Source organism: Macrobrachium rosenbergii, chromosome 16, assembly GCF_040412425.1.
Source record: "Macrobrachium rosenbergii isolate ZJJX-2024 chromosome 16, ASM4041242v1, whole genome shotgun sequence".
NCBI classification, from domain to species: Eukaryota; Metazoa; Arthropoda; class Malacostraca; order Decapoda; family Palaemonidae; genus Macrobrachium; species Macrobrachium rosenbergii.
In genome coordinates this window covers 13,620,997-13,647,747 of record NC_089756.1, presented here as the reverse complement: position 1 = coordinate 13,647,747, position 26,751 = coordinate 13,620,997, and the positions used below count along the sequence as shown (strand labels likewise).

The 26,751-nt window shown below is 41.9% G+C and overlaps 1 protein-coding gene and 1 long non-coding RNA gene across 4 annotated transcripts in view; one reads left to right on the top strand and one right to left on the bottom strand.

The window, feature by feature from the left end:
• Positions 1-2,432, top strand: part of LOC136847102 (AH receptor-interacting protein-like) — a 756,409-nt gene extending 753,977 nt beyond the window's left edge. For 2 of the 3 annotated variants that reach the window (XR_010855612.1, XR_010855614.1), the window contains exon 7: positions 1,152-2,432. The gene's annotated coding sequence lies outside the window, so the exon portion shown is untranslated. The remainder of the gene's footprint in view (positions 1-1,151) is intronic. The other variant, XR_010855613.1, reaches the window with a different exon arrangement.
• Positions 2,433-7,643: 5,211 nt separating this feature from the next.
• LOC136846985 (uncharacterized) overlaps positions 7,644-26,751 on the bottom strand; it is a 40,888-nt gene continuing 21,780 nt past the window's right edge. Inside the window, exons 2-3 of the long non-coding RNA XR_010855567.1 lie at positions 16,526-16,748; positions 7,644-8,527 (exon numbers count right to left, since the gene is read on the bottom strand). This is a non-coding gene — a long non-coding RNA (uncharacterized lncRNA). The remainder of the gene's footprint in view (positions 8,528-16,525; positions 16,749-26,751) is intronic.

Genomic DNA, 26,751 nt, shown 5'->3' with positions numbered 1-26,751 from the left:
TACCAACATCTGAGTCTTCATTCATAAAGTATATGGGCGGAGTGTCTAGTAAAGTACATCATACTACAGCATCAATGAGTAGGAGGGACTTCAGTAATGACGTTGTACGAGCCTCTATCTACAAGCTTGCTAGATTTAACTAAGTTTCCCTTTAAATTTCTTCGATTTACTCTGATAAGTACCGTAATTTACCCACATTAGACATCACTGCATATTTTTGCCAATTAGGCCGTGGCTTCAAATAGCTTTTTCCAAAATCGAATCCCTATCCGATGCTTCGTTAAGATTTCACCGACGGAAATCAAATTAGACACGGCCCTGAAATGCACAGTAGTGGGGTTTTTTTTATGTGAACGCCCAACTAATTTTCTTCTGTGATAGTAACTGGTAACTTAAGGATACAGTATTTAAGATAGTTACTACTAGCCGTTTCAGGGACCGCGAGTCATTGTTTTTCTCAAATATCATTCAAACTAATTATTTGGTCAAATTGGTACTTTGACACAGTGTACAAGACACCTCCTGCCAATATTTGGTAATGTAGTGCATTATCAAATGGTTTTAGTTAAGGTGACTCTTGACCTTACATGGTGTTACCAAGCATTGCCAAACTATGCAGTCGAACGTCCTCTATCCCCATCCCGTTCCTCCCTTTCCCTTCCCCTCGTCATCCCTCCCTCAACCCACTTTCCTAGCCTCCCCATCTCTGCCTCCCCTTTCCTGTCTATGGAGAATAGCGGACGTTTGATTGCGTAGAATAGTCCAGCTGACTCGTGCAACTTTGCCTTTAAAAGTCAAGAGTAAACGCCTTAGCTAACACCATTTGGCAGTGCACTATATTATCAAAAATTAGCGGGAGGTGTCTTGCAGTGCACTGTCAAAGTACCATTTCGATCAAATAATTTGAAAGATATTCGAGAAAAACGATGACTCGCAGTCTCTGAAATGGATAGTAGTAACTTATAATTGGTGGTATGTCCTAAGTATTTAGATTAAAGGAGGCTTCACCCTATTTCAGTCTTGGTAGTAGTGGTCTTAATATTTGGGAATTCTTGAAGGTTAGACATTTTGTGATAGTTTTTTTTATTTTATACTAATGTTCAGTGTGTATCATACTTTGGTTTTTAAACCACTAACCTTTCTCATTACAGTTCTTGCTGTGCCAGTACTAGTTTGTGTACACCTCGCAAGGTTTTTTTGTGGTATTTTGTACTGAGCTTAACTTCAAGAGTGCTTTTCTTTGGAACTGACAGATCTTTCTGAAAGTTTTAGTAGCCAACTTAAAATATGCACACACTTGATTTTGCAAGTAAATATATGTTACTTTACATGATGCCGAGATTGCAGAAAAAATTCAGTATTTGCAGCCCAGGCCTTATACAGAACCAGAAACAATTTTATTTCAAAGCATATATAACTGAATAAAAGGAATAAATTTCTATAAAATTATATTTTTTTTGTATGACATAACAGTTAGCAAAGCAAAGAAAAATCAGTTTTAAAAGTAAACTCTTGTTAAATTCCTCTTACAAAGAATGTCGTACTTCAACAGAGGAGACAACTGCTTGGTGGTGTCAAGATTTTCCCCAAAGAACAGCACTTGCAGTATAGAGAAATGCACGATGAAGCTACCATGACTAAAAAATGCAGCTTTTAGTGCTAAATAACCCTATTCTTCGTCTTTGAATAACTGGACTGTTATTTATGCACAATATATTTTTCGAAAAAAAAGTGATATATCATCAGGTCAGGTCTAGAGTATTTGTATGGTGTTTACCTTTGGTTTTTGCCAAATTTATAATAGCCACCACTCAGTGTTTAATAATTATTTTATGGAAAGTATATTTCATTCACAGATAATGTCCTGCATCAACAGAGGGGATTCTGCATGTTTGGGTCGAGATCATACAATACGCTTGTTTGCAAAAGAGAGCCTGAAGACAACAGTGCCAAGACATTGTGTTTACTGCTTGCAATCCAGGGCCTTACTGTTATATTGCTGGATCACTTAAGTGTATATTAGGAAAAAGTTTCTTTTTGGGGGAGGCAGTTGCAAGTGGTAGGTCAGTCCAGATCCTCTCGAAAATTTTTATATGGCCTACTAAACCACACCAGACCTTCCACTTGTAATCCGAACACACACACACCAAAAAGAAAAAATTTGCATGCATGTGGCCCAGAAACTTAACAATAAGGCCCTGGTTTACCAGCAATAAAAACTGTATTTCACAAGATGTCTTGGCCGCTTTGTCTTCAGGCTTTATTGCAAACAGTGTTTCATACCAACTTCTGAAACGAACATGTAGGATCCTCTCTTATGAAGGAGGAGAGTATTTAATGAGAATAATAGAAGTGTAACATGTAAAATATTGAATGTGAAAAGTCAGATAGTTAAATGTTAAGAACAAATTAGAAATAAAAATAAATTTTGTCACGTTCATTTATTTATTCCCAATATTTTCATTGGTCCAAAGAAAAACTTTGTAAAAACTGTTTTCATTCTAAACTGCTCTGATTACCACGCAAATGCTTTTGTGTAAAAATAGTCGTTTTATTTTCATTCTATGTCGTGCGACTTCCATAGTCCAGCATTCATTTTTCAGTCAATTCAGTTTTGCTACCTTCCATGTTATTTCCACTCCATCCGTTGCGACTCCCACAATTCAACATCCATTTTTCAGTTGGTCAACTGCTGCTTCCTTTCCACGTCCTGTGACTCTCGCAATATAGCATTTGCTTTTATGACAACTTTCCTGTCCTTTCCTGTTACTTCCATGAAACTTGTCGCATCTACTGTGAGAGAGGTGCGAAATAATGAGCAGGAAAACAAGTACTGCTGGTTTATTGATGAAGCGAGCCGCTTATAAAGCGGCGTGTGGACGTCTGCGTACTTCGCGGAGACCGCAGGTACAGATTTACAGGTGACCTGCGGGCAAACTATTTCTACAAAAACAGGACAGGTTCGTACAGAAAACATAGTGATCAATAATGTCTGATGTGTTACAAAAATACTTCGTTACATGTACATAAAGCATGATCATTCGGAAAGACATATATTAATTTACAAATATGGTGGTAAACATGTATTTTCGCCGGCCCCAGGTTGATGTGAAGGCACCGCAGAAAACGGGATGTTCATTATAGAGAACGTGTTGAGCGGGGACTTTACAATACTGCCCCCCCAAGATGGAGGTAACGTCTGATCAAAGCAGGTATCCGCTGGGGCGACGAAGGGGGCCTCGCTTCCTGGATGTCAACTGGAGAGGGTGGTCGCCTTCCTCGGCGCCCTCTGGAGCGGTTTGTTTGGGTGCCTAACTGTCTGGTTTCTGGGTTTTCCGGGGACACCCACGCCTCTTTCCTGCACGCGGGGTTGTCCGAGAGGGTTCCACACCCTGTGGGAGGCTTTGGGGACCGCCTCCGATGTCCTCCTCCAGGAGTGCGGGTTTGAGACGATCTATGGATATCCAGTCTTCCCGCCCATGGACAGCTACTCAGAATGCCTTCTTGTATCTTTCCAGTACTAGGAAAGGTCCTCTGTAGGGTCTGGTTAAGTGTGGGTGCACGGCATTGTCCCTCATGAAGACGTGGGTGGCCTGGGGGGCATGAAGGGGGACATCCTGTCAGTGAATGTCCTTTGGCAGGGGGCAAACTTTCCAATCCTGTCATGGAGCCTCTGCACCCCTATGTCGTCCCTGTCCTCTGCGACAAACTCCCCCGGGACTAACAGGGTCTCCCCATAGACTTTTTCCGCTGAGGAGGGGTCGCCGTTGGTATTTCCAATTCTCGGAGGAGCAACGAGCCATGAGGGACACCTTTAGAGACCTGTGGAACCTTTCCACCATTCCGTTGGCTGCGGGGTTGTAGGCAGTGGTGCTGTGGTGAGTGGTCCCCATCAGGCGTGCCAGGGCAGTCCACAGCTCGGACAGGAAAGCAGGTCCTCTGTCTGGTGTTATGTGGTCTGGGACACCGAACCAGCTGATCCAGCCAGAGAGGAGTGGTTCCGCACACGCACTGGAGGTGGCTTCTTCCATGGGTGTAGCTTCGGGCCACCTGGTGGAGCGGTCGACGACTGTTAGAAGGTATCTGGCTGCTCCTGATGGGGGAAGAGGACCCACTATGTCGACATGGATGTGCCCGAAGCGTCTCTTTGGCTGGGGGAACTCACCCACTCCAGATTTGGTGTGCCGTCCTACTTTGCTGGCCTGACACTGCATACACTACCTTGCCCAGGCAGTCGCGTACTTCCATCAGCAGCCTGGCTGTTGTCCTTCCGGGGGGGTGGGATAGGCCGTGGATGACGTCGAAGACCAGCTGACGTCTGGAGGCAGGCACCAGGGGGCGGGGGCGTCCAGTGCTAACATCGCTCAGTAATGTCGATCGTCCTGAGCCAAAGTGCACGTCCTTCCACTTCAGCGACGTGACGGCTGTACGGTAGGCGGGGTCTCGGGGTCAGCAGCCTGCTCGCGGCCGAGGTCCTTGTAGTTGATCCCGAGTTGTACTGAGTCGATCTCGATCCTGGAGAGGGCATCGGCTACTGGGTTCTTCCTGCCGGGGAGATATTTGATGGTGCAGATGAATTCCAAGAGGTGCCACTGCTGCCTAGAGGACCATGTGTCCCCCAACTTCATGAAGGTGTGGACCAGTGTCTGGTGGTCAGTCCAGATTGTGAAGGGCATTCCCTCCAGGAGGAACTGAAGTGCTGTACAGCCTGGTATGCTGCGAAGAGTTCCCGGTCGAAGGTGCTGTAGTGGGACTCGGTGGGGCTTAGCCTCCTGCTGAAGAAGGCGATGGGCTGAGGAGTCCTCCTGATGACTTGTTCCAGGACAGCTCCGCAGGCAACGTCGCTGACATCCGTCATCAGCTGGAGGGGAGCGTTGGGGTTTTGGTGGGCCAGAGATGTTGCTTTGGTGAGGGCAGCCTTCATCAGGAGGAAGGCCTTCTGCTGGTCTGGACCCCGCTCTAAGGATTTTGGACGTCCCTTGAGGACCTCCGTCGGGGGGCCATGGTGTGAGCGATCCCCAGGATGAATCTTCTGTAGTAGTTGACCATCCCGAGGAATTCTTGTACGGCCCCTTGGGATATCTCATGGCCCAGGAATTCCACCTTTTTGACGCCAAAGGTACACTTGTCGAACCTGATGACGAGGCCATTTTCTTGCAGGCACTGCAGGACCTTCCGGATGTGCCACAGGTGTTCCTCCCAAGACCTGGAAAAGATATCGTCGACGTAGCCGACGCAGAAGTCCAGGTCCCCCAGGATGCTGTCCATCAACCTCTGGAAGGTCGCGCCCACATTCCTCAGGCCGAAGGTGGAGAAGGCGAAGACGTAGGACCCAAAGGGTGTGATGATGGCCGTTTTGGGGATGTCCTCTGGCGCTTCTGGTACCTGAAAATATGATTTTAAGAGATCCATTTTTGAGAATATTTTGGCCGCGTGGAAAGAGGCCGTCAGGTCTTGCATTTTTGGCAGGGGGTAGTGGTCAGGTTCTGTTACACGGTTCAGCCACCTGTAGTCGCCGCAGGGCCTCCAGGTGGTGTCCGCTTTCTGCACCATGTGAAGGGGGGATGCCCGGGGGTGGGAGCCTTCCTGCATATGCCCATTCTCTCCATCTCAGCGAAGGCCTTTTTGGCCTCCTGAAGGCGCTGCGGGGGAAGCCGTCGGAACTTTGCATGCATCGGGGGCCCTTCATTTTGATGTACTGTAGTGGTATATCCCATGTTTTGCAGGAGCCCTGGGCATCTGGCGGAGCTCGGATTTGAAGACCTCAGGGAACTCCTTCAGGAGGGAACCGTATTGGTGGGGTGCGACGGAACAGATGGCAGGCTCCTTGGGGCCCAGCGACAAGGGCAGGGACTGGCAGGACTCAGAGTCCAGCAGGCGTTTGCGGCTGATGTCAACTGCCAGTCCAAAGTGGGTGAAGAAGTCCACCCTTAGGAGTGGGGTCCTGACATCAGCGATGATGAATTCCCAGCTGTACCTCTGGCCAAGGATGGAGATCGACAGGAGCTTGGTGCCGTAGGACAGGATGGGGGACCCGTTCGCAGCCATCAAGAAGGCAGTCTGGTCCAGCAGGCGTCTACGGTCCTCTCGTGAAGGCGGGAACACTGAATGCACAGCTCCAGTGTCGACCAACATCATCCTGCCGGAGATGGTGTCGACTAGAACCCTACTGGTAAGGGGGCCCTAGGTGTTTCTGCTGCTGCTGCTGCCATGGTGGCCTGTGCGGTTGGCCGCCACCGCCTCCACTTTTTTGAAGGGAAGAAAGGGCAAGGGCTTTGCATCTCTGGGCAGCTCTCCCAAACCTCCGGTGGTATAGCAAAGCCCCAGCCCTCCCTCTTCTGCTGGTGGGACGGCCTTTTCTGGTCAACGACGTTGACAGGCTCCATGGTGGGGTCCTCCAGCAGGAGACAGTTGGCGGAGTGTGTGGGTGTGGTTGCCCACTTGGCTGCCTTCGTGGAATCCGTCAGCTGCTGTGCTACCTTGATCATGTCCTCGACCGGCAGGGTATATGCGTCCGTGATCTGTCCACAGACCTCCAGCAGCAGCTGCCGCAGGAAGATCTCCCTCGACAGGCCAATTTCTTTGCGCCTGCTGTTGCTGTCAGTCTTGGGGAGGAGGAGGAGGTCCTGGAGGGCATGCCATGTTTCCAAGAAATTTCCCTCCTGCCGGGGTTTGAAGGCGAGGTTAAGGGCACAGGCAACTCTCTCGGAGACCGGCAGGGAGCAGGTCTTGATGAGAGTGGATTTTAGTTCTTGGAAGGTGGCGGGGACCGGCATCGTCAATAACCAAGGGGCGACCTTCCTGTATATCTCCTCCGGGAGGACGTTGATGGCCTTCAACACCTCATTTGTTAGGCCTGCTACCCTGAACTGCCCCTTGACCCTGCAGAACCAGGACACTGCGTTTTCTCTGGTAAATGGCGGCAGCCTTATGTTAAGGGCCGTCTTTGGTTGGTCTGTCAGAGGGGTCATTGTGTCGGGTGCAGGTACCGGCGTGGAGGTGCGCTCGGGAGGGGGTTGCGAGAGGGAGGTGTCTACCTCCGAGAGGTTCACGGTAATTTGTACGTGGTTGGGTTGGGAATGTCCGCATCCATGCTCATTTCGTGCTCTCACTAGGAGTGTGAGGGAATATTCGCGTCAAAACACGCTGGGGGAGCATGCCATGTGGGTCCGCTAATGACGCTGGCCACCTGCCAACGAGGGTCGGTAAAAACCCAAACACTTTGTTAGAGCACCGTAGTTAGTCCGTTAGTTTATTGATGAAGCGAGCCGCTTATAAAGCGGCGTGCAGACGTCTGCATACTTCGCAGAGACCGCAGGTACAAAGATTTACAGGTGACCTGAGGTCAAACTATTTCTCTACAAAAACAAGACAGGTTCATACAGAAAACATAGTGATTAATAATGTCTGATGTGTTATAAAAATACTTCGTTACATGCACATAAAGCATGATCATTTGGAAAGAATAAAATATATAATTTATAAATACAGTATGGTGGTAAACATGTATTTTCGCCGACCCCAGGTCGATGTGAAGGCACCGCAAAAAACGGGATGTTCATGATAGAGAACGTGTTGAGCGGGGACTTTACACTACCACACAATCCAGCACTCGGTTATCAGACTACTAGTCAACTCTACCATCTTTTTTCATGTTGCTCCCATTCCACGTGCTGACTACCACAGTTCAACAGGCTGATTCTCAAATCAACTGAGCTGTGTAGGCTTGTAGCTTGTCTGTTTCTGATAAGGAGCAAATCTAATGTACTGTATCTCTCGGAAAAGGTAAATTTTTGTCCCTTTAGAGACATTACGTTTTGCTTCAATTATTATTTAGAGAATAATAGTATACTGTTTATTACTGTTTTAGTTTCCGGTGCCTTAACTTAGTAAGTAATTAACCCAAGCAACTGGTACATTACTGCCTTATCTAACAAGATGTTTGTCTATATTTACAATGAAAACCTGAGCCTCGTAACAGCCTCTTCTACCTTGCACACAATTATTTCACTGAGTTGTCCTGGAAAACAAAAGAATTTAATGATTCATGAAGAAAACAACCAGTTATTTTCAACACAGTTTTCTCATATATTTTGCTGAGGTTTTTATAATGTCGAAGGAACAACATTCCTCATAATTTTAAGTTATACTTCACTGGTGCAAAAGTTAGAAGCTAGCCCACTCGAAAGGCGCATACAAAAAATAAGAGTAAAACAAGAGTAACCCTTTCAACTTATATTTTGTATTTCAAGTCTAGGGGCGTCCTTTTTGTTTAGGACTAGCTAAAGCATGATATCCTTGAATATAACGAAAATTCGTAAACGGTACACAAAGAAATGAAATGTGCAAGACCTGGTATATAGCAAGGTAATCACAGAATCTCTAAAGTACATAACATCCTAATAAATATAAAATTACAGTATGAGCCTGTCTTACACGTCTTAACCAACTATATATATAGGATAAAAAACTTCCAGCTTTTGTCACAGACACGGTCTGCTTCCTCTAAGGATTTTACTGGATAGTTCTGAAAAAAAAAAAAAGAAATGGAATCCTAAAACTTGAAGGATCAGGTAAGAAAACGACCCATTAGGTTGTTTCAGACTAGTAGCAAGGAATCTACGATGTGCAGTGACTTCTCTTGAATATAACATTGCCAAACCGAAAGAGAGAATAGGAGAAACATGGAAGGCATGAAGTGTAAATTCAGATATAGTAGACAGTTTGTGGGATTTGGGGTTTCACTGAAAGCAAAACCTTCGCAATCCAGAGAACAATGTCAAGAAATGGCTTTAACCCAATTTTTATGAAAAGTGATTTGTGACATAGCCGTCCATCTGCTTTTGTGGAATTCCTTAGCAGACATTACGATGAAAACCGTATGTGGTTGTGTTTAAAAATAAAACCCTACAGTTTTAAGAACGGAAGACAGGAAATAAAACTACTGATGTAACCTAAAAAATGGAAAACAATAGGAGGAAAAATCAACCATAAATTCAGTTTAACAAACCTGATACAATGTGAAACAAATTCTAACTAATGCTAGAAGACACCTATTTTGGAGTTAAATGTTTGCAAAATTCCTAAAAATTAACTTTAGATAACTTACACGAGACTTACTGAGCAGCAAACTGTAATTTACCTGATAACAGCAATAATAATGATAGGCTGCTGAACATGACAGTCAAAAGTAAACAAATGCAACCTTTATCCTGTTTGCAGTGCCATCTTCAGATGGTGTTAGATAGCCTGTAGATAGTAGCAAATGGCTCAAAGTAAACTATGTCGTGTAAACAGTACTGAGTTTCCCATTAACCTCAAAAAATGGTATTTATATTTTGTCTTTAAAAAAAGGTAAAATCACCCAAATTATAGTATCCTATAGAGCAGAACAAGGCTATATTCCAAGCTCTTTAAAGTCAGAGCCATAATGTAACACAATCAATGGAACCAACTTGAATCACAACTCTCAAGAACATATTGAATTTACTCAAAATGTATAACACCTCTTAAACTAGGCCATCCGCAGAGAGAGAGATAAATAGAAATCCTGGAATGTAAAGATGGTCAATTCAACACTGAAGACAATTTGCAGGATAAGGAGCTTACGACGTAAATTACAGAGTCAAATGGAGACTGTAATCTAAACATGACTCAGGTGCAGACTAAGCCGGTTCCTAAGAATATGTAACGAACGACAGCGGTGAACGGTAATGATGAAACATCGCCCACCTCGTCACTTCTTAATACAAAGCCTGTGGCCATGCAACTGGAAAATAAGCTTATGGCATGCTAAACAATGTGATAAGAATACATAAGAGCTTAAAAAGAGGGAATCCGGGGGAAGTGATACAAATGAAGGGGCAAAACGCGTATTACAAGAAAATTCTTTAAAATGGTAGAATACACTTGATTGGAGTTAAGTGAGAAAATCTGCAATAACTGCAGAAATGTGAAACGTACTTGGGGAGTCTTTTAAAAGACCTTTGCAACCTACATAGGAACAATATAAAACGTAACAAAAACGAATATTTTGTGGCAGTACAAGCTACCTTAATTTGAAGGTCAGGTAAGCCATGACACCATTTAAATGAGGTATAATTTGTAATATGTCAAGTCAAGTAGTCATTCGTAGAAATTGGGTCCCTGTCAAGGAGTGCCTTCTGCCAATATTAGAAACCCCAAGTGTTTCAAGAATCATTTAAGAGCCAGGTGAAACCGTCAACCAAAATAGATATTGCAACTGATTGCGTTTAACATCGTCAAGTATTACTGAGTAGGTGTATTCAAGCTATGGCCCAAAAAATATGATAGAAGGGTAGAAAACCTAATCAGGAGAAAGTTTTGAGGCTTCTAATGATCTGAGGAACTAGCTAATTCAATTCCACCTCTTTTCTGTCCCTATTCATTGACATTTGTCCACTCACCGAAGGCATCGATAAAAGTGTGCGTTGCTACTACTGGTAACATTATTTTTGTGCTTTAACCAACCTGCATGTCTTTCTCAGATTTTTTTTTTTTTTTGGCATGTAACCCTGTCACAATCCTTGCAACGCGCTCGTCTTACACTTTTCCTACTAGATTCTAACCAGCCTTTAAATAATGGAATTGTTTCCAGTTTGTTGAATACATCACTAAGTATTTCATCTTTTTTGAAACCCTAGGTGGTGTCTTTGGATTGTCGGAGTCAACCATAATTGAGAATAACCTCACCAGTTGAAAGGACACGTATTATGGACTTAGTAACTTTTGGGGACAATCTCTCTCTCTCTCTCTCTCTCTCTCTCTCTCTCTCTCTCTCTCTCTCTCTCTCTCTCTCTGCTATATAAACTCTCACTGCTAAATAAGCACATTTTCTTATTAACTCATAGGTCACCTTAAACAACGCACACAAAAATTCTCTCTCTCTCTCTCCTATAAAAACCAATTATCCAATTAATTCGTGGGACACTTTAAGCAACCCCCTCCGTCCCCACCCACCCACCCACTTTTCTCCCATTCTCTCTCACACGGCTATACAAACACATTATCCTATTAGTTCATAGGTTACTTTAAACCACAAACGCAATTTCTCTCTCTCTCTCTCTCTCTCTCTCTCTGACTCCTGTTTGCTACAGACAACTGTATTCTATTAATTCTTGGGACACTTTAAACCACACACACACACTCGATGGAGGCCCAGTTAATAACACTGACGTTTACAACAACAGATACAATAGATACAACAAAAGTTCAACCAATTCCTACCTCTCTAAATAGAGCATCTAGTTCACAACGGAATAAGTCCAAGTCCTTGTGATACAACTTCGTCAACAATTTGTCAACGATCGCCGTGACCGTCATTCTGCCTTTGTCAATGACTGCTAGGTCAATAAGCTGATTTTTTTTTTCTTAAGGAAAATATACAATATTTTACCCTTTTAAGAGTATTACACTCAGAATTTAATCAAAGTTGACTCAACTCTACCAAACCCAAAACTAATGTTATCGTACTATTCGGGTTGACAAATATTTTGTCATGTACATTTTACAAATAATCTATGTACTGTATTTCAATGTTAATATTTTTCTGTAGTTACCCATACAAGATTTTATCAGTATTTATCTATTTTTTATTATCCTTGATTTTAAAAACCGTTTAATACCATCGTTTTATTTAATTCCTGCTTTGTGGGCTAACCAAATCCGTACAGCAGTGTTCCTGTCCTTTTTTTAATTTGCTTCAAAATCCAATTTTAAAATTTTCAATAAAATTTTTGTCTTGATGTGATACTTTATTTTCGCAAAACCAATTAAGCAGTTTCTCGATGCACTCAGCTCTTACGGCCATGCTTAAGACTCTCACGTGTGTATGAAAATACACAAATTGCATCGAAGTTTAGAAGCATACGAGAAGTGAACCTGTCCAAAATAAAGCATTTGTGTAACATGCACTGTAACCGAGACTATATCGTTGGCCCTTACACGTACAGGACCACTGTAACTACGTAATAGTTACAAGTTTAGACCGTGTCTCAGGGATATTTCCATCTTGATCATGCATTTGTATATGATCTGTGCTTGTAGAAATAAAGTTTCCCTTCAGGTTCTGAACTTGTGATTTGGGTATATGGCCTTGTAAAGGAATGCTAGTGAAATTCGGTTAATATGATGAAATAATGTTCTTAGTAAAATATCTATTCGAGAAATTTGATTTGTAGAAAAGTATATAATTTCTAGTGAATCTGAACTAAAATGCGAGAATTCCCAAAATTTTGACACAAATTCCCCATTTCCCCATCAATCACCCGAATTCCCCAAATCTAAGGAAATTTCCCCATGGTTAGCAACACAGGACACCGCGCCACCCAACCGCAGGGGAGGCGATCGCCGCATGATTTTTTTTTTTTTTTTTTTTTACTGCTACAATCAGTACGCAAGACGGATAAGAAGGATAACTGTTGTGCCTTTCTTACCTCTATTTGGAAATGAAAAAAGAAAACAACGCAGAATCCATTGGGTGCATTCACTAAATGCACAAATAAGACATTTACTATTCTCTTTTAGGAATTAAAATGTGACGAAAACAAGCTTTTTATCTATTTTAGAATGTCACCAAATTCATTTCTTCTTTATCGCTCAAGCCTTCAAAATTTTCATTCAATGAGCAACAAATTTCTCTTAATCCTGATATAACCGAATTGCGACACTTATATTCTTCTAATTGTTTGTCCCATAGCACTGGTTTAATTTCAACTACTGAAATTAACAATTTAAGTGTCGACATGGTCTTGATCCACGTGTTCACGATGAGGGACAGTAGCATACTATGATACTTCGGGCCAGGCCTAGGAGAGCTGTTAAACAGCTCAGTGGTCTGGTTAAACTAAGATATTCTCAGAACTCAGATACTGGGGCTCCTTGCTCCGTTATCTCGCGTAGAGCGGGAAAATAGAGACCTCTTGATGTGAAGATGCGTACTGGACATGCACTCCACTCCGTTTGGAAACCATGCCTTGTAAATCCATTTGTAAAATGTTTAAATTCCAGGTCTTCAAATTGATGATTTCAAATATGTACTGAAATTACTGACTGAAAATTAAAATTTCGTTCTAACCAGTAAACTCTACACTTCAGAATTACATAAAGTAAAATGTGCATTTATAAATGCAATTTCCTGTGTCAGGCCGTCAATAGCTGTGATCGGCAACTACGTCATCACTATGCGCTTAGCTACACACAGTTACACAAGGTCGGACAAACAAATCAGTACGACTTATGTTGTAATGGCCACAGCAGGGAAGTTCCTAACATAAGTTGAAAGAAACTGACGTTCCTGGCGCTGCTTTTGTGTTTAGCAGTGTGCTACATCATTCAGAATGTCAGCTTAAACATTGGCTAGAGTGCCGTGGTTTGCCAGTGGTGGGAAACAAGGCTGTGCTTGTAAAAAGGCGAGAACAAAAACGTGGCTCCAAGCGTTTCTCGTGGGTTAAAATCCATATATATATATATATATATATATATATATATATATATATATATATATATATATATATGTGTGTGTGTGTGTGTGTGTGTGTGTGTGTATACAGTATATGTGTATATGTATATATTGCAATTTATTTTTAATACAGTAACCCAACAAAGTACGTTTGGTGTCTTTGTGGAAATAACGTAATACTGACCTTAGTATTATAATTAGAGGGCCTCAATATATATATATATATATATATATATATATATATATATATATATATATATATATATATGTTTTTATTTCTATCTCTCTCTTTTCTGATATGAAAATACAAAGTACTCATGTAACCTTTCACTTGGTTCAGGTGTGAGGACTGTATAGCCTCAGGATGTCAGTACCACTGACCATCAGATCAGGATATCAAACCGTCAGGAGGAGATTAACAACTCTCAAGAGAATGGAAACCAGGACAGCCATCATATAAATGACAGCACAGGGAGAAGAAGTTCCAGAAGATTGCTGGGCCTTGAACCAGCCTGACTACCTCATCTCTTGAAAAAGGGTCACAGTTAGGACCTGAAAGTACTCGAGTTTAAAAGTAACATGTAAATATTTACAAGTAAAAGAAGTTATACACAGGAATCTTGTGGGTTTCTCTATCCATGTTCAGAAGAAAACTGAAAGACGTTTTTGTTTGATTCATCATTATTACCATTGACGGAGGTAAATGATATCAAAAGAGAGTCGAGAAGATATTTCAAGAACAACTTGACACACAGTCCGGTCACACCAGTGCCTCTCCAGTTCCATGTAATCCACCAGTCCTGCCAGTCACTGGCTGGATTTAACTGGAAGGTATTCCCTTCTGTGAGGCACTCAAAATGCGTTTGCATGTCCGACCTGCTTGATGTAAACACGAGCATGCGCACTGGCGCGGTCTATTTTTTAGTAACAGGAGGCAGTTGTCGATCGCTGCTATAAGAACTACAGTACGATATACAGAACTCGAGTTCAACAAAGGAAACATATTATGAGAGAGAGAGGTCCAGTGACTTGTTCATATTATGTTAATTTATATATGCCATTAATTTATCAAAAGAAAACTACTTTCTACGTGCAGTAAAATACCATAGGCAGGTAGCCTATCTGTACTGGAAGTTTTGGATCCTGGTTACGTACTGGTATATAAATGACTGATTCTCCACCTGATAAGAATTATTAGCTTATATGCACTGGGTGTGAATGTGCGCGTGCGCAGTAATAATTATGAGAAATTCGTTACCTTTCACCTATTGCTTTAAGTATCACAGACTTGTCGATATTATTTAAACCTCGAAATGAAAACCAAGATCCAATAACCTAATTATCTTCGGTTGCCAAATATTAGACTAAGCGGTTTGCATGCGTTAATATTTTTAAACAAATTCAAATAAAGTATAGTTTTCCAGTACAACTTAAAATCTCACCTGTCAACGTTTCCTTTACTTGATAACTAAGTAGCCTTTCCTTTCCATACTTACTACATTCGGCAATCTTGGTTGTTCTGACTTAAAAAAAAACTAATATTAAGTCAATTTAATTAATAATTAGGTTTCAAATGCAGTCATAATCACTTTATCCTTACTCTGCCTTGTCATACTGATTTCGATTCCTATTAGGTGTGAAACTACTGTAGCCTTTGAAAATTTCACTTGTAACCAGTTGACCTCCTAAATAATTTTGGTGAAAAATTAGTGACTAATGAGTAACAGAATTAGACCAAATAACTGCTGTCAAAATGTTTATATTAAACTAAATATTTGTGAGCAAAATGGAGCTTTGACAATCACAACGCACCAGAATTTATGTAAAAGTCTTGGACTTCGGATATATATTTAAAACGAGTCTCCCTCAAATGAATACGAATTCAAAATGTGGACGTTGAAGAATATTCTAAAAGAATAAAAAAAATCTTTAAAAAAATTTAAACATGCCTTAATTAAAATGCGCTAAAAAGTAAAAGGAGATTTTCTGAGACCATGATTTTCTTACAATTAATCATGTCTACAAAAATAAAAGCGTGGGCCACAAACATGGAAGGAATTGCTACAAGAATTAAAAAAATATATATTTTTCTTGTAGCATTTCCTTCCATGTTTGGTGCCCACGCTTTTATTTCTGTAGACATGATTAATTGTAAGAAAATCCTGGTGTTTCTCAAAATATATATTTTTTGTTTACTTTTTTGTGCAATTTAATAAAAGCATGTTTAAAGTTATTTTGTATTTTTCTTTTTTATACTTCTTAGTTTTTACAGAAATTGTAACAGGTTTATGGTTGTAGTTAACGAAACTGATATCCGTTTACGGGGGAGGGTGAGGGAAGGAGGAGTAAGAAGGTGAGGGAGAAGGGGAAGGGGGATGGAAGAGGGGAAGGTGGGGGGAAGGAGGAGGTAGGGCGATGGGATGAAAATGGGAAGGGGATGGAGGAAAGAGGAGGGGGAGAAGGAAGGGGTAGGGGAGGGGAAGTGGAGGGGGATGGAAGAGGGAAGGGGAGGACACAGATAACACTTGACTGTATACACAGGAAGCGGGAGGGGGGGAAGGGGAGGGCAGGACAGCTAAATTAACACTTGATTGTGTACTTTGGAAGGGGGAGGAGGATGGGTGAGGAAAGGGGATGGGAGGGGAAGGGGATGGAAGAGGGAAAGGGAGGGGGAGGACACTGCTAAATTAACACCTGATCGTGTGCCGGGGAGGGGGAGGGGGATGGAAAAGGGAAGGGGGGTTATATAGAAGATAGATTCTACCAAGTCATTTAAGTTGTGAAAAATCCGAAAAGTTTCATACAAATCCTGAGATACTGGGTGAGGTCACTGTAGGGTTACTAGAGGTCACTGCTGACATACCGATCATGTCACCGGGATTGAGTAACCATGCAAAATTTCAAGTCCATCGGATGAAGGGAAGAGATCGAAAATTGACTTGCAAGATTTGAGGACAGAGAGACAGATGCAGAAGTCCAGTTAAATAAAAGCATGTAAAAATATAAAGTAGGTAATATAACAATCAAAATGATGAAAAAACTTACCACTAAAAAATATACACCCCTAAAATGCATAACTTAGTGAAACCGGACTGACTTCGTTCTGCGATGAAATTTAATGCTTCAGACAGACATAATTCGAAACCAATTAGATCTGTTTCCTTCACGGAAATTCTTTAGGGCTGTATCTCTTGATGATGAGTCTCTTCTTTGTTCTGCAGTTGCTCATATTGACTGTAGAATTATACTGGCAAATACCAGTAAACACCTGTTGAAAGAATTAGTGGTTGTCTATAGAAGATTTATGAATTGTGCAGATTAATTATAATAACTAATGTAAATAATACTCAAGCCGTTATTTACATTGAAATCAAAAGCAGTAACAAATATTACATTTGAACTTAAACGATAATCACAGCAATGAATCTTTTAAACTTTAAATTTCGAATGGTGTTCACTGTTCAAAGATTTCACTATTTACAGTCAAACTCGAGACTTTAAGATTTTTCAGTACGATCTATCCTTAGATATTTTCTTTACTTGATACTTCAGTATCCTGTCCTTTCCTCTTTCATTCGGCAATTTTTGGCAGTTAATGAGATACAGTAGGTGGGTAGATTACGCTAAACAGTTAATACAGCTGTAAATTGGAGCCACTAAAGCTAATAATCAAGCCCCCAAGTTGTGAATTTTATCCCCATTTTGCATTGCATACTAGCTCTGGGTTTTAGTGGGTGCGAAACTTTTCTATTCATGACAACTAACTTACTGAATAGAGTTGATGTAAAAGGGCTTACTACGAGCAGGGTCCTGACTACGAGTGAAAATTTTTGGAGATTAGACAAAATGTTTACATTTAAGACAAAATATTCACAACCAATATCAAGTTTTAATTCATTTGCATGCAAAAAGTCTAGCTCGTGAGGAAAATATGTTAACACAAACTAATACAAAATGCAAACATTATCAAAATTTGGTATCTTGGAGTGTAAAGTAGTATCCATAAGATTTACATTGGAATAGGTAAAAAATACAACTATTTCTAATCACTCTTGAAATTCAAAATTAACTTTTTAACTAATCAGTGACGTCTGACAGACCTGAATTACAGAAGTAATTCAGAACGAATGCTCTATATTCCATCCTTTCACTTTGTTTGGTTTTATGTACAGCCCTCCACAGCGATAATTCCCTCTCTGGCGGGCCCATGTAAGTTTTCAAAATAAGGGGCTTCTTATATTTTATAATTGTCTTTCAGTGTTTTCTCGTCAGTATCGTAGCTCCCGCAGAATAGGAGAGTCTTTAGTTCCTCTTTAAATTTGCATTCTTCTTGTATGCTCTTCACTTCAGGCGGTATTTTGTTGTATAGTCTTGGTGCGCAGTGTACAAATGCTCTCTCAAATAGCCTATATGCTTCACTTGCATGTCTGATAACAATATTCATTCCGGGTCTAAAGAAGCTTAAGCAGTTTCTTAGATATGTTGGTTCATCATATTTTAGTGCTTTAAAGACTGTAAGTAGTATTTCATATTCTATTCAAGCTTTTATTGGGAGCCAATGTAGCTCAATTAATGCTGAGGTTATTCTATCACGGGAACGTAGTCTTTTTATTAACCTGGCGGCTCTATTTTGTACTCCTCGCACTTTTCTTAGTAGGTAGTTATGTAGACCGTAGTATATGACATTGCAGTAGTCAAGCCTCGAAAGTATTTGGTTGCAAATTGCTGTTTTCAGAGTACCTTCGTTTAGGTATTTTCTAATAAATGCAATGTTTCTAAAATGATAGTTACAGGTTTTTGTAATATGCAATATATGGCTCTTCATCGACAGTTTATCATCAGTAAATACTAAGTTCCTTACTGCTGCTACAACATTTATTGTTGACGAACCAATAGTTATTCTTTTGAAGTGTTCATATTTTCGTAGTGCACTGTCAGATCCAAATAGTGTACACTGAGTTTTGTCTTCATTTTCAATTTCTTCGCCGACATCCATTTTTTTTTATCTTTCATTACTGCATCAATTTTATTAATGGTGTCTTCTACCGCTTCGGCAGGAAAATAGTAGAACTGAGTATCATCAGCATACAGTTTATACTTAACCTAGTGCTTATTTAGAATTCTAGATAATTCAGTTGTGTAAATGCCAAACAGCAGTGAACCTAGAACGCTGTCTGGGGCACTCCTTTTGATAGGCCTTTCTTTTCTGATTTCACATTTAATATAACCACTGTAACCTTCCTATTTTCTAAGTAGCTTTTGTACCACTCGTGTACGTCATCTTCGATGCCTACTGCTCTCGTCTTCAAGTAGTAGATTGTGGTCAACTGTGTCAAATGCTTCACTTAGGTCTAGCATAACCAGGATGCCACATTTTCCATTTGCTATAATTTCTACCATATTTATAATTGCACATAATGTAGTGTTGAGTGGTTTTTTCTGTATGCTGACTGATCATCAAGTATAATGTCGAGGTGTTTTAAGTGTTTCCATGTTGTGAGGGCAAGAGAAAGATAGCTAACCTCTGAAGCTTTATTAGCCCATAAAGAGTTCAGGACAATACTGGCTACAAGTGATCCTTACCAGCAGGCAGCTGCAACTAACTCTCCCCTTGCTGTGCATTGTCAGGCACACTCCCCCTCCCTTGTCAAACATATCTTACGTTTATGAATACGGCTAGCCCATACATGCCCCCACAAGATAGACAAATATATTATATAGGGCGGCAAATATTTTTCTATCTTCAAAATACAATAGTATAAGCACCCTGTTCTTTTGCAGGAGCTGTCCTAGCTAACCGTGAACACAACAAAATAAAGAATAAAAAAAGACAAAATAACATACATAATTAATACAACACTCCCAGAATTACTAAAAATACGACAGGTTACAGAGTTCAACAAAATTACACCTTATAATCGTCGTGCCATGCAGGTGGCCTCCTACATCTCTGTTGTCGAGATTCGGGAAAAGACCCTGGATCCCGAGAATCCCGATCAGGGGGTACTGGCGATGCTGGTGCCACTGAGGGGCAAAGGTGGCGCCTGTTGCGTACTGACATCTGACCACTTCCATCCAACCATACACGGTACTGATGGTACCCGGTCCCAATGGCTTCCGTTACCACACAAGAGCGATCCCAAAGTTGGATGTGGGGTCCTGAATGCAGACATTTTGCTCCACTTGGAGGGGTTTCAGAGTCCGCGAATTTCCTTGTTTTCGCCGAGACCTATTCATTCTTTTCAACCATTTTCAGTTTTCTAGACCTAAGAGATTTCTTCCAATATTTATTTACTCGGTAATACTGGCGGGCAATGGACACCAAGTCCCTCAGGCATTGACCAGTAGCCAACTGAGCTGGCGACACTTTTTCTCCGTACAACGGTGTATTGTGGCACTGCAAGAGACGCTCTGGCAACCTGATCCGTATGTAGACTACCCCCAGGCCCTGGGTGGCCACTGATGGTGCGTTTTGCTACCTTGACACCTGCTTCTGTGCACCCATTTGATTGGGGATATAAAGCTGATGATATCCTGGATGACACATCCCATCTCCTTGGAAAATTCCTCATCTCCTCGCTCGACAATTGGTTCCACCGTCAGTAGCCAGCTCCTCTGGGGCACCCCATCTGATAAAATACCCTCTGAATTTCTTGAGATGTCCTGACGTGGCACCATTAGGCAGATGGGCCATCTCTACCCAACCAGTCAACCTATCAGCAACAGCCAAGTACGTGCGTCCGTGGACCTGGAAGAGGTCAGCCACAACCTGTTGAAAGGGGTACTCTGGTGGGAGTGTCATGATCAAACGTTCTTGCTGCTGCGATGGGGTGTGTGTCTCACATACTTGACACTTTGCCCTTTGATGCTCCAAGTCACCTGTTATGCCCGGCCAATACACCAATTGATGGGCCCTTCTTAACATAGAGTCTAAACCTTGATGACCGCTGTGCATGTTAGCCGCTACCTGCTGCCGTAAACTTTCTGGGATGACCAACGTACACACCCTTGGTCATAGGTATATGTTATCAATTCGCCTGATACTGCTAACCATTCTTGCACACCAAAGAAAGGTTTTAAACACTCGAGCTCTTAACTCTTGCTCTGAGGCCACTCGCCGTTGTAAACTCTCATCAGTAGCAACTGGTACAGCAGGTCATCTCAAGCGGCACTGACAACAGTCTCTTGATCCATTACGACTATGTCCTCCACCTCAAGTGCTGCCGCCAAGGTCGTTGCCATAGCAACCATGAGGTCATTGCTGAGTTCAAATCTTCATCTTCTGGCTTAGCATGGAGGGAGGGGTAGCGGAAGTGTGTGTCAGCCACACAGTTTCTTTTTCCAGGCAAATATTTGATGCTGAAATGATACTGCAATGTCTTTTCCTTTAACCTAAATAATCTGGGATTAGTAATATCCTTTAACTCCCTGTTACCAAACAGTTTCACTAAGGGATGATGGTCCATAACCAATGTCAAATTCGGACAGCCTAACAAGAAAAGGCTGGCTTTTTTCAGACACCACACTACCACTAGGGCCTCTCCCTCAACTGCAGCATACCCCGCTTCAGTAGGGGCGAGATGTCTGCTGCCACATAACACCAAACGCCATCCCCCTTTGCAGCAGAAAGGGGTATCCACCGTAACAGTTGCAATATTGTTGCAGTACCACAAATCCGATACCCTCTCTGCACCAGCCTGTCACGGCGGCTGTCGGCCGTGATTTGTTGTAGTACCTCAGGCCTTCTTTGGCTAACTGACATATAATACTTTTTGCCTTCTTGAATTCTCGTTGCAGCTGATCATCCCAATATACTTTTTTCTTTGATGGCTAATCAAGCAGATCCCTAAACAGAGCCATCATAGGGGCCATGGCCATGAATGGAGCCAGCTGATTCACTAATCCATGCCATGCATGAATGTCAGTTATAGACGGCTCTGACGGCATGGGAAAATCCTCGACAGCTGATAGCCTATCCGCTGTTGGTTGGTAGGCATCCCAACCCAACTGATAACCCACAAATTCTACTTCCCGCCTACAAAACTTGAATTTAGACGGATTGAGTGTAATCTCGTTTCTCACACACCTCCAAAAAATCAATCACATGCCAAAACGCTTGCTCAACACTCGTGTCATACAGCAGGGTATCATCAATGCACTTTTATTTTCTGGCAACGTTTGTTATGACGTCATCAAAATGTTTTGTGTACACGTCCAGAGCCGAGCAATGGCCCATGCGGGTACATAGATACTGATATCGTCCCCATGGTGTAATAAAGGTAGTCAACCTCCTACTCTCCTCGTCCAGTTCCACCTGATGAAAACCAAAATATGCGTCAGCCACTGTTTTAAAAGTGTGTGGTGGGACGTTTGAGACCATATCAAAGGGGGCAGCTGTGTGATGGGTTTCTCTTAAACACACCGCATTTAGCAGTTGAAAGTCCACTGTCCTTCTAGGCTGGCCATTTTTCTTGCCAATTACTACCATCCTAGAACACCATTCGGTGGCCTCACCAGCTGGCACTTTGCGGATGATACCTTGGCTCACGTCTTTCTCTAACTGTTTCTTCACCTCGTTCTCCCAATGCTTGGGAACAAGCAACGGTGTGTGAAAGGCCGCAGGCTTAGCATTTGGCACAACATGAATATGGTGTGGGGCGCCTTCCATCACTGAGAGGGGGCACTGGCTCGTATTAAATGTGCTGGCTGAAAAACGTTGCAAGAGCCATTCCTGCAAGCGGTCGGCATTCATCTCGACCAGCGGGAAAGGTGGGTTCCTCTCGTTGGTAGGTGGGGCCAAGACCGTGGGGATACTGTATGACGCGCAATACTGTCTCTTGGCACTGTCTCTTACCTCACGCTTCATGTCTCCATCACTATTCCTTTGAGCCAATGAGGCTATGGCTGGCGGACTGTTCGTCGGAGGACGCACCGATGCGACACTGTCGAAGGTACAAGCAATTTCACTGCTCTCACAGACACTAGACACCTTGGCATAAGGGAAGTCTCTTGGCACTAAACACAGCTCTTTACATGAATCTAAAGATAGGAAAACACATGATGATGACTTAGCAAAATAAACCATCTGCTCACACTTCACAGAACCTATTTTAATGCAACACCGGGTCACCCCCCATACTGGCACTGCCTTCCCCACTATGTCCACTAACTTCACCTTTAGTTTTTGCAACTGATCCTTGCTCAACTCTAATAAACAAAGATGCTGTGTGCCAGCCACACACACTTCTGCCCCAGCATCGGCTACCGCCATTGCCTGACCCCATTTTCTACTACTAGGGATGCGAATATCTATCTTCACCTTAGGCAGGTTACTACGACCTGTACACGACACTTTAACAGTCGTCAAAGAATTTTTATCTCCCTGACTTTTCTTCTTTCCTTTCAGGAAACACCTGGCCAAATGCCCTTTACCACCACAATTAAAGCACTCAACATCTCTTGCCGGACAGGCTTGGCACCCATGACCATGATATCTGTTGCAACTACTACACTTAGACCTATCCTTTGATGGGCCCCTCCACTGCTTGCCCATACCTGCAGCCATGGCATCCACCGCGGGTGGCTCCTCTTCGTCGGACAGTTCGACTGCTGCCCCAAAAACGTTGGGTTTACCACCCAATGAGTCACGAGATGTCGCCTCGAATGCTAAGCATTTTGTTTACAAATCCTCCAATGACATAACTCACCTGTTGACTGATACAACTCTCTTTTTAGCATGGGGTTATGTAGGCTGACCATTATCTTCCTAACAAGGATATACTCTGCTAAATCACTAGAACACGACAGGCACTTAAATCTGCAATCAATTGCCTGTTGGAGACACTTATTAAAGTAAACTTTAATGGATTCTTCAGCCGACTGATGGCTACTGAAGAACATGTCCCATAACACAGCCTGGTTGGATGACGACGTCACTAGCTCCTGTATTGCATCCAGCATCGCCGAGGGCGTCATCGCAAATATTTCATCTGATGACACCTTTGCATCCAAAGCACTCTGCAATTCAGCCTCGCACCATAGACGTAGATGCATGATGGCTTCTATGCCCACCCATTTGTTCAGGTGGAGCCAGCACTCTACCGACCTCCTCCAACTTCGGAAAGCAGACAGGGACATGTCTAACTTGCACTTCTCAGGCACCACTGCTGTTGGGGCCTTGCCTGACACAGGAGACTGTGGAGGTAAAGAACTATTCCCTTGAAGTGCTGATGACTGACGTGTCAATGCTTCAATCGCTGCTTGTTGAGACTGCAACGCACGTGAGATCCTGCCGGCTCCTTCTGCCGGGGCAGCCGGCAAGTTTGCAGACCTTCTTGCCGGCATGGCCCTTCACACATGCCAACTCATTTTGATTCACTTGCTGGTTCTTGATTGTCACTGCGCCATGTGATGGCTAGAGAAAGATAGCTAACCTTTGAAGCTTTACTAGCCCATAAAGAGTTCAGGACAGTACTGGATACAAGTGATCCTTACCAGCGGGCAGCTGCAACTAAAGCCCTGTCCACACTAGCGGGCACCACCCGACGGGCAAACACTGTTCCCACAACCCGTTCCACTATAATGACCGACTGAGTATGGAGCCAGAACAATGCAATTGTCTGGTAACACTGCTTCCGAAGCGAGAAAAAATATAAACAGCTGGAAGTGCCCGGCGGGCATGCCCGCTAGTGTGGACAGGCCATAACTCTCTCCTCTTGCTGTGCACTGCCAGGCACATTCCCCCTCCCTTGTCAAACATATCTTACGGTTACGAATACGGCTAGCCCATACACATGTTAGTTTGTGAACTTCGGTTTCTATGAGTTTTGATAAGTACGAAAGGTTCGATATTGGTCTATAGAAGTTTAGATTTTCTTTATCACCTTTTCCTTTATAGGCCGGCTTGATGCAAGCAAGCTTTTCACTGTTTGGAAAAAATGCCTGTGCTAGACTCACGTTGACAATATCAAAATATAGCTCCCGCAACTGATCAAAGTTTTTTTTGCCTCATTTATATCACTGATGGGAAACGGGTAATTTTCACAATAGGTGTTTTCTACTATTCTCATCTTTTTTTTTTTTTTAAAGTCATTATGTTCAGTTCTTTAAACTTACTGAATTTGCCATTTCTCAGTGCGACCACCGGAAGATCAGGAGGGATCTCCTTGTCTAAACTACAACAGATTCTTTCATTTTTTTCTTCAAAGTAGTTCACAAATTTATCGACCAGGTTTTTGTGGTCACTAGTTATATCAGGTAGAACTTTTTCTATCTTGAGTCCCAATATTCCGGCTAAATTATCATGGATTTTGGGGGGATTTTTCTCTACACTCAACACTTAATTGCAATATATTTTCTTGGTTTTCATAAGTCGTTGTAATGATTTCCAGCTGTTTTATACAGAGACCAGTTTTCACTGCTTCTCGATCTTTCGATCTTTTCCATACATCTTCCATTTTTTTTCTTAGCGTCACGTAATTCACTGTTAAACCCTTTGGCATTCTCTTTAACTGTCATTTGCCTATAGAATGTAAAACGGTTTACACATACTTGGTCGCCTGTTCAGGTTTTCCTCAAATTACACCTGCACTCCTGGCTTGTTCCTCTTGTTTTCTTTATGCTCTCAACAATAAATTCATCAACTTTAAAGTTGGTTTTCTTTCTGTACGTGATAGTTTTTTTCAGTGTACAACCTTTCCAGATATTTATAATAAATGTAACTAGCTTATGTATATATATTGGAGATATCACGCATTCAGGCTCAACTTGTATGTCACTCACAATCTCGTTGTTTTTGTTTTTTATCACTAAGTCATTGGTATGGTTCAATAATGATGTCGGTTTTTTCACAACATTTACGAGGTCGTGGCTTTCAAGTAACTCTATTAATTCTTTGACATATTTGCCATCGTTATCATCCAGATGTAGGTTGAAGTCACCACAAATCAGTATATTTTGTTATCAAGTAACAAGTCGAGGAAGTCACTGAATTCATCTAGGAACGGTCTCTTAATTGTGCTTGGTGGTTTATAAACAGTTATGATTTGTATGCTTTTGTTTATGTGTGTAATTTTAGTGGTGATGTATTCAAATGTACTAACACATTTTGGTTCATTATAGATACTTTGTATACTTTTTTTGACGAAGGTTCCCACTCCAACACCGTTTTTTTTCACTGTACATGGTAAAAGTTATGAGACCCTGGCGTCATTTCGTATATTTTTTTTAGAATAATCACTTACATTATTGCTTAGCCAAGTCTCCGTTAGCATGCATATATCTAGATTGTGATCATTTATAAGACTTCTAATAGTGTTAGTTTTATTTCCTACGGGCTGTATGTTTATTAAATTGCACAGAAGATTATTAGTCAAAGTCATGGTCCGTATTATTTTTCACCTTTGACACATTCTTTATATACTGTGCACTTATTGCCGTCGTATGTTTTATGCTTAGTATCACTATGGCCTTTCTTTAGGCAATTTTTACACCTGAAGATGCTGCTAGCACATTCATTTGACTCGTGATTTTCCCCACATCTATGGCAAGCTTGGTCATTTTTATGATTTGTTGCGCTTTGGCCAAATTCCTGACATTTATAGCACTGATAGTCGTATATTTTGCAACTGCTATACATTGTACACAATTTGTCACCTCTATCATAGATAGCCTTTCGTATTTGTGGTGTGCATTTGATGTTATAGTGTTTATATTTGTCATCTTTGGCTATCATTTCCTTTACAATTTTTAGGTCGTCATTTTCAGAAATGAGGTTACCTGTCCATGGATTTTTCTTTACAATATTATCGACAATGTCATCTTCCTTCGGGACATAGACTACTATAATTTTTGGTTTAAGTTTACCCTTCTCATTTACTGACATATTGCTGATTTCCTGAATCTCCATTTTTGCCTTTTCTGAGTTTTTCCTATTAGGAACTCTTACAAATAAATGTCCATCTCTTGTTGTTGTAACCTGTTCAACTGGCGCCGTTATTTTACTCATAATTTCTCTCTTTTCATTTGCTGCTGTGCTCACGTCGTTTGTAGATTTGATCAGAAGCACTTTCTTTTGTCTTTAGTGATTCAGCATAAATTTTGTTCATGTTTTGTTCAACATTGTCACTTTTGTTTTGGATTTCATCTATTTTATCATTGCGTCACTAGTTTCCTGAGCCGAATCCTGAATCAGCTTTGTTAATGTCTCTGTGTTTTCTTTTATTTCTTCAAGTTCCTTCATCATCTACTTCCCCAGAGCAATGTCCGCAGGT